The 9,538-nt window shown below is 31.2% G+C and overlaps 1 long non-coding RNA gene across 1 annotated transcript; it reads right to left on the bottom strand.

The window, feature by feature from the left end:
• Positions 1 to 6,632: 6,632 nt before the first annotated feature.
• LOC125196713 (uncharacterized) lies at positions 6,633 to 7,781 on the bottom strand. The gene is made up of 2 exons (XR_007171932.2): positions 7,285 to 7,781; positions 6,633 to 7,084 (listed from the first exon to the last, which is right to left on the bottom strand). It is a non-coding gene; the product is annotated as an uncharacterized LOC125196713 (long non-coding RNA).
• Between the last annotated feature and the right edge of the window lie 1,757 nt (positions 7,782 to 9,538).

Here is a 9,538-nt window from a genome sequence, read left to right as displayed (position 1 = left end):
TAAGAAATGTAATGGAAAGTGAGTTGAAAAAGTTGGTGGGATGTGGGTCCTACTTTTAAAGTATTAGTTTTATAATAAAATGTGAGTAGGAATGAGTTAGTGGAATATGGGGTCCACTACAAAAAATAGTAAAAGTGAAGTGTATCAAATTTTCAAAGACGGACCGAAATGATAATATGTATCAAATTTTCAGGGACAGAGGTAGTATAAAGGATGGAAGTAGTATATAATTAAAAATTAATTTAATTATCTTTAAAAAATACTACAATTAAATGATTGATAGTATAAAATTAAAATTACTACAACACGTAATAGTATTATTTTAATATAAGAAACGAAGACAGAAAATAAAATAAAGAAAATAAAACAAAAAACAAGGAAGTGTGAAAAACCTAGTAAAATAGAATAAATTGAAAATGATAAAAAAGGAAAATCAAGAAATATGAAAGAAAAATGGAAAATTAAATTAAATAATACAGCGTTGTGCGTAGCCGGCGTTCTCTAGCCATGTGGTGGGTGCTGTCACTGCATGCGCTCACGGTGTCTGCACCAAGTCGCGCGTCCACCACATCGCGAGCTGCATCCTTCGATCGGTGAGGCCCACTGACTACGAGAAACCTGGGTGCCAAATTTGCTATACATTCTAAAATTCCAACTTTAACGTTAGAGAAACTAGAATGTGACGGTTAATTGACTCATTTTATTTATTTAAATGTGCATACTAGTAGCCCTTTTTTCCAATATTCTTATCCTCTTGTTGCATTATTTACACGATTCCTTCTATAATTTTACTCACGCAATGCAATTTTGTAATCAATAATTGAATGTTTTGTAGTTCGTGTTCACATCAATATTCGATATTACTATTTGAGTAAGCTGTCATGATTGGCGTGGTTGAAAACTTGAATTATATGCATGTTCCCATTTTATATTTTTACTGGAAAATCACATCCATTTTATGTGATTCATGTATTGTCACTGAAATTATTAAATAGCAGAAAAACATCTATTTAGTAGTACTTCGTTCTTATAATATTATCACTAGCTAGGTTCTCTGAATATTTCTTTGTTCTACTTAGACGAAATTCGATTTACACCAACTTAATAAATAATACTACTATTATAACAGTATATGAAGTAAATTGGTGTTCATTTTTTAATATACACAACATTGTTAAAAGTGAAATAGCTAGCTAGGTATTAATGATAATAAGTGGCTAAAACTCAATTTTTTATTTATTTAACTTATTGATGACCATATGTACACAGACTAGAATGTTATCCTAGTAGAAATATCAAAATTTGTACAGGTAATAACAAATGATAAGTGTTAAGTCCTATACTTTTTAGAATAATGTGAAATTAATTTACTATATATGTACACATCCTCGACAATGTCTTGAAAATCATAACTTCTACTACCTCCGTCCCCCAAAATTTGTCCCACTTTGATTCGGCACGGATTCTAAGAAATGTAACGAAAAGTGAGTTGAAAAAGTTAGTGGATTGTGGGTCCTACTTTTATACGGAGTATTAGTTTTATAATAAAATGTGAGTAGAAATGAGTTAGTGAAATATGAGATCCACTGCAAAAAAATGGTAAGAGTGAAATGGGACAAAATTTGGAGGACGGACGGAAATGAAAAAAATGGGACAAATTTTCAGAGACGGAGGTAGTATATTATTTCAGTTACAGCTATAACAACTTTCCAATGTGGCCATAATATTTCAACCTTGTTTCAGTCACAATAAAATATGAATATGTAAATAAAATTTAATACGGAGTACTAAAAATATAAATAAAAATCTTCAATACCGGTCACAAATAAATGTAAAGCAAAAATCATTTAATCGGAAAAAAATAAATTGGGATGCAGCTACCATCGTTTTCTATTGTGGCGCCGGATGGGGCTGGTTTCCGACCAGCCGCGAAAAGAGCGCGATTGTGGATGGTCTAACAACCAAATCATATAGAGTATTTCCTCAAATTATTTTAGAAAAAGTGGTCAAGATCGATTCAAATAATTAGTCACATCCAAACATTTCATAGTACAACATATATATGGTGGAAAACAAAGGCCAGAGAGAGAGAAGAAGGGCCCAAAGGCAAATGCGCAAATGGCGTAATAATTGTAGACCATTGCGCTGTCATCATATGAATATTCATAAATCATAATCCATTAATTATTTTATTTTTCTATGTTTGACCTAATTCTTTCAACTGTCAATATCTCTCTAATCTATTCCACCCCTCCACCATTATAATATAATACAATTTTCACCACCACAAAATTTTATTTATAAATTATATTCCTGTAATTAACTACATGTCGCTATTTCATGCAAGTTTTATTGTGATATTTGGACTCCGAGTTGTCAAACATAGATGGTAGGACACTAAATTATACTCCCAATTGATAAAATGTATATTTATGTTCTCTATATATAAGAATGTGGTTATGGCCTTCTAGAAAAAGACATTGCGAGAAAAGGAGCTACTCTCTCTCAACATCACACACACATACATACATATTTATATATATGTAGATATAGTTATTAAGAAAGCTATATACATATATCTAGATATAGATATTATGATAGCTAGCTATATAAATGTAGAATATTGTTGTGGACGCGAGGATGTGACGGAAAAGGATTATATCTATCTTTTAATTTAGAAAATGACACTCACTTAATTATAGCAATTTTTTGTTCTTCAATTTCACATCCTTTGTTTATTTTTCTCTCGTGAACCAATAGGGCATTGAGCACCACTCATTTTTCATTGTTTTTAATTTGCCAAAATTTAAACATAATTAATTGGAGCGAATTATATGATAATAAATTTATTAAGGCTAATTCTTTTTAAAAAAAACCTATGCATATATCTTCTTAATCCCAACTTTCATACTCATTGAAAGTTGCTCCATAAATTATAGAGTTTTTTTTTTTTTTATCACTTTCCTTCTTCGAAGTTCTAGCTTGGTCTCTTATGATGTATATGTATAACCATAGTATAGAGCAATAAAGTCATAGTTACATAATTGTGAAAATTAATCTACATGTTATATAAGCAAAAAACTAATTGTCAAGGATTCCCTTTCATTTTAGAGATTTCATTTTCATTGGACCAAAAAGTATTACTTCAAATTCAGGCAAATAGAAAAGAATATATATGATCATAAAAGACGACAATGACGTGTACACTGATTTTTCGACAAACAAATATATGGAGTAGTACTTTTTTTTAAAAAAAAATTTGATGGAGTTCTCTTATATAGTTGTAGTATATTTTATTTAGTTAGATCTAGTCTATATGCGTAACGAATTTTAACTTGGCCCTCAAATTTTCATTTATGTAATGGGCTCTTCTCTGAACTTCATGCTAATTATGTAGGTAGTTATATAAGTTTCATCAACTACCTATTTAGATATACTTTTATTTTGACCTTATCAATTATCATAACAAGATTCAAAAATTAAATTGAACATAAGATTCGATTCGATCGAGCCAATTTCATCAAGAGTTGGATATTATAACCAGAACTCATCAATACAAACGCAGAACAAGATTTGAAAATTATAAGTAATTGTTCCCTTTTTATTATTTTACTAACATTTACCTATATAGTATATTGATACTATAGCTCATATTCACATGTATATATAAACTATAAAGTGTGTGAGAGTTGAATTATAATTTTCATAAAAATAACGATCCAGCTAGTGTATTGAATGTTTGAACTCTTGTGCACAATGGAATATCTCTATGTGTCTTTTCAGTCGACCAAAGACATGTCTTCTCTTTTGGCTCGATGCCCCCTTCAAAGATCTTAACAAGCAAGTTTAGACCTCTATGTTCTACATGATATTATGGTTCAGATTATTACTTTGTAATTTTCCTTTCTTTTCTTTTGGGTTGTATAATACCAGGTAATCTTTTTATCTTCTCAGTTTAACAACAAGACATGTGTAATAAGATTGTATTCTATCCCAATTGAGAGTTGAAGAAGAAATAACTTTTTTGGTGTCAAAATTTCGATGAAAGGTTGATGCTCCGAATTTTTCTTTTCTCGTGTAAACATATATATGATAAAGAATTTTAACAACATCAGGATTTGGGCGAGGTGACGAGGTCAATACTTGTGCAAAAGTCACTGTGGGTGCCACAAGGTTCTTTTCTTGTGGTTTTTTTGGTTTTTGGATTGTGAGCTTATTGTTGGGCTTATGGATTGTCAGTTTGTCGCTAATTTTACTTGTTTATTGTTGATACTTTGAGCTCTTCTTTTGCGTGATTCTTTCATATAAAAAACTGTCTGAACTTATAAAGTGGAGTACTAATACTTAGCTAACACAAATTTAACTGCATTGAAGGAAACTATGGCGAATTCCTTGCAATTACTTTGTGACTGTAAAGCTATTATAATATCAATGTTTTGGGGTGAGTAACTTTTTTTATTATAAAATGATTTTTGTATCTATATAGTAATCTTAGTAAGACTCATTATATGCACAAATATATACTAGTAATAATAACAATACTTTGAAACAAAACAAAAGCGCTTGAAGATGGATGGACAAAAAAAATCAGATAGCAAGCCCATTTATATCGGGCCGAAATCGAACTTGTGGGCTTATGAGTGAGGTTTTGCAAAAAATAACTCTTATAAACAAGAATGAACCTAACTATATAGGCCCACTAATTTTAATACCCCATTTCATAGTTGTTATTTTTCAAGAATATTTTTAGAAGATAGTACTATAAATTACAAGAATTTTTTTTCAACCTTAATAATTGATTCTTTTTGCTGAGTCGTATATTCTTGTGCATTGCCATGTCTCATCTTATGTATGATTTGGGCCATAAATATTGAGGCACTAGTGAGTTTTTCGGATATTAGCTTGTTCGAACTCATTTTATGAAAGCTCGTTAAGCGAATGTTATTGCGAATAAAATATATTTATTCAAAAATATAAAGATAAATATAAATTTAGAAAGTTTGTTGAGAGACTATAGATCTACAGTGAAAAAGATTGATGCTTGACTCGATTATATAGAACAATATAGGTATATGTTTTTGTTACATCCACATATGATGTAAAAACATAGGCATGGTGATTTATTTATTTATTTTTGTTATGTAGCAAGGCATTATTGAGAGTGTCCTTGACAAAATTATGTAGCTTTTTTGGAAAAGAGTCTTGTAAGGAATGATTTGGTGTGAAAAGTCCATGTTACTATGTTACTAAAAGATGGAATAATAGCCTGCCACAAATGGGCCCATTTACTTACAATATTGTAACCCTCATCACTCTAAATCATTGCAATTAAACACTTTATTCTGTTATTTAGTACTTATTCAAAAACACCCACTCACCAAACTTATAATAAGGCCAATTTGGTCACTTAACTAACTTGATGTTAGATTGAGAAACGTATTAAACTGGTAAATATTCACCTCAAATATATTAATTGACTAGTGAATTAATGTAACATGATTTTTCAAATGGGAAGAACTTTAATTAACAAATAACAATATATGTGTATATGGATTAGTGGACATTGTAGAAGATTGCTAGCTCAAAATCTAGTTCTAGTGTCCATTATTACTTTGACTAATTTGTCCAAATTTTCATAGAGTAATTTATGGAGAAAATCTTGTTCCAAGATACTCCCACATAGCCATAGATTTAGGGATATGAATTAAGGTGGTTGAACATGGAAAAAAGTTGTCTACTCTCATAGCCCAACTTGGAAACACCATAATTTTGTAGTTGGAATTTCTTGACAAAATCTTTTTTACATAATTAATGTCGCTAAATCCGAAATTGCAAATTATTGGTAAATCCAAGGCTGAAATTGTAACTTCCCCAACTAAAGTATTAGAAATAGTATTGGGCCAATCTCAATAAATACAAAAGCCATCATCACAAGAAGATCCAAATATCAAAGCTAAGCTGTATTTGCAGAATATGCTCAGAAAATGTTGAAACTGATATAAAAAGGGGCCCTATTTTCAGACGTTTCTTTTCACTCTTCAGAAAAAATATGAAGGAAAAAACTCAAACCTTTTTTATTACTATTACATAAAGAAACAATAACAATTATAACACTACTGCAATTTTTTTGACCCTGTTTTTCTGGAATTCGCTCCAAAAAGCTTTGTCTTTTGCACTTTTTTTATTAATTCCAGAAGTATTATACTTGCAGTTTTAGCATTTATATTTTTTATAGTAAGGGAAAAAACAAGTGCATGTGCAGCTCACTTTTTTCAATTCTTGATTACTTAATTTGTACACCATATACAGAGATAGAATGTAACAGAGAAATCGAATATAATTTCCCTAGCAAATATTAAGTAAATAGTGCATGCAAAAAATTAAACTGAAAAAGATTTCTTAGTGAGAATCCAATCATAATCATTTAATTAGTGACTTTACATGAAAACAGTCACGAGAGACAAATTAATTGAACCAGATTTCTTAGTGAGAGAATAATTCTACTTTTTGTGACCAACAACATAAATATAAAACAACCAAATTTTGAGGGCCTTAATTCCACAGCATGTCTATATTTGGATATTCTGCCCCTTCGTAACATAATTCAATTTCATGGTCCTACCACGAGAATATACACTGTTCAATCAATATATATTTTTTATTCGATAAACACATATATGTATCGAATTACATTAATTACAAGCAAAATCGAGTTAATTTTATTCTAAATTTATTAACTCTAGTAATGTGTGGACAGCTCAGGAGGGATAGACAAGGAAGGAGAAGATGAGTCGGGCCGGGAAGGGGGAAGAAGGCGGATACGTCCGTCATCAGACGAGTCTGACATAGCATCCGAAAAGAAACGGGGATTAGTAAGACCTGGCAACGGCCGGGGTCTTACAAGGTCAAGAAAAGGTCTTACAAGGTCAAGAAGACACAGAAAGGAAGAAAAATAAAAGGCAACAAGTCAAAAAAAATTTGACGAATAAAAAAAAAAGCTCAGGTAGGATAGCGCCTAGTCAGGACAAATTCGCGAGGTGTGGCCGCAGACTTTCATCTTCTTGATCTTGATCTTGATCAAAGCCTACACACATAGTGTGAATTGAATTAATATGTTATAATATAAGTAAGTGATAATAGTGAAATCAAGAAAATTGTGTAGATGTGAATTTTAGTAGTACAAGAAAAGGGTCATGCAAAAAACAAAAAAAAAAAGAAATTTAGTGACATTTTGTATGTGTGTGTGTGCGTGTGTGCGTGTGTGTCTGAGTGTTATTGCATTACCTGGTAGTAGTTGAGGAAGCTCCAGGCTTGCTTTCTGCTCTGCAGTCTTTTCCCTCTCTCCCATGGAAAAAAAAGTGAAGAGAGAGAGAGAGAGAGGCAATGATGGGAGGAATGTGAATGAAAAGGTGGAGGGGAAGAGAGTGGGGTTTTTATGGGCAGCCAGAGGGCTGACCGGTGACCCAGAAAGAAGGGGGAAAGGGATGAGGTGGACACGTGGCGGATGGATATGCTGCCCGGGGGCTGCCCGCCCGACCGCAGTGAAAAAAAGAGAAGAGAAGAGAAGAGTTGGAAACCTCGTCCAAAATGACTTCCTAGTAAAACTCATAATTCTGTGAGCTTGTTTCTTCAAAAGGTCCAACTGATTTAGTAAGAAAAAGAGAAGAAAAGAAATGGAAATAATTCAAGAGTTTTACTACTGCCTCGGTCGCGGTAAAAAATGGTCAACTAAGAAAGTGAGTATATTTGCAGTTTTTATGCTAGTAGTTACTCCCTTCGAAAATAGTCCACAAAATCCATGCCGTTCATAAATAGAGCTATTTTTTTGTGGAGGGAGGGAGTATTGTATTCAAAATCGAGGGTAATTTAGGAGAATTGACGAGAGTTGAATCAAATTTAAAATCTGTAAGAAAAATTATGAAGTTTATATTTGTTAGAAATTAGGCTACGGTGAAAAATTTTGTGTTAGATTATATCTAATATCACAGTCGAAAAAGCATATACCGACGTTTCCACCAATGAGTTAAATGATTAGTCTATTTATAAAGAAAACAATATCGATTGGTTGAAAACATCAACAATATACATAGATGATTAGATTTTTTTGTCCTGTGATATTGCAAAGAAATCGAATCATTATGGTTTTTCTGATTAGTTCCTAAGTTGTGGGACGAACCATACATTTAGTTTGTTTGCAATTTGGCCTAAAATTGAAGTTAGTTTTAGAATTGTTGCACGATGGGTATAGAAGTTATATAAATTTGAAACTTTGGTGAATTTTGAAACTCGTGTATATGACATATACGAGTTATATCGATTTGTAATCGATAACACGACAAATTCTTAAACTCGGTGTTATACGCTATTTCAATTTGATTTTTCAATAGAGGATGAGATTAAATTCAATGCCTTGTTGGATTGGGATATTTCACAGCTTGGATTATTTAATTTGGGGAAAAGAAACAAAAACAAGAATATAAAGAGACTATAACTTCAAGGTCTAGGTAAGAGTAAAATGGCCTAATTGTGGACAATGTTGGAGTTAATTAATGATTCACTTGTTTCTAGTGTTTATAAAATTTAGGGTTTGTGAGGGAATTAAGGGTTTGGGAAATGGCAACCCATGGCCAACCATTTTTTAATATCACACTTTCCTAAGACAGTCAAACTTTACAATTATGAAAATGAATTCGATAATTTCAATTGTAAAATAATGTTGTTAGTATACATAGATCATTTTATGGGATAAGTTTCATGTAATTTCAACTGTAAAATAATGTCGTTATTATACATAGATTATTTTATTGATTGTGTGGTTTTTTTTTTTTAATGCACCGTTGATAAAGTAAGCATAAAATAGAAATAAAGTAGAAAAAAAAAGTATTTAAAGTATTGTTGGTGGAGAATGGATCTCATCTCATTAGAGAGAAAATAGTTTCTAAATAGAGAAAATACATATTTTTGTGAGACGGACTAAAGAGAAACGAGTGTATATTCTTGTGGGACAGAAGGAGTAATATATTTCCATTGAAAAAATGTTTGAGTTCAAATTCCAAATAAAAAGTGTTAAAAGATTTCAAATCTAAACTATAATGAGAAATAGACATAGTACATTAATGTAATGGTTGTTAGGTATCTTAGATCTTAAGTTATTACAATCTAATTCATAATATTATTGAGTCAAAATGCAGTTATGAAGGATGCATGTGAATTTGTGTGGTTGCCATTTCATTCTGCCCTCTCTGACCCAATTTTATATGTGTGTCCCTCTCTATCTCAATATCTCTCTATCATAAAAGTATATGTTGTCATAACATTAAATTAATGTCAACTAGGGTGGAGATCTTTGAGTACGTTACTACAGTGTTAGAATAAAATTTGAAATTATTGCAGCCAATTTTTTTTTTTGAAGTTTTGGTATATAACAATTGTGCTATTACAGTGGACCAGTGTAATATGTATATCTAAATTTAAACAATGAAATGAGAGTTTTTCCTTTGTAGTAATGAACAAGATTTTGCAAGTAAAAAGTTAACAT

Source organism: Salvia hispanica, chromosome 4, assembly GCF_029641045.1.
Source record: "Salvia hispanica isolate PSC_SH4W2 chromosome 4, Shi_PSC_v1, whole genome shotgun sequence".
Taxonomy (NCBI): Eukaryota; Viridiplantae; Streptophyta; class Magnoliopsida; order Lamiales; family Lamiaceae; genus Salvia; species Salvia hispanica.
This window is presented reverse-complemented; position numbering and strand designations above follow the sequence as displayed.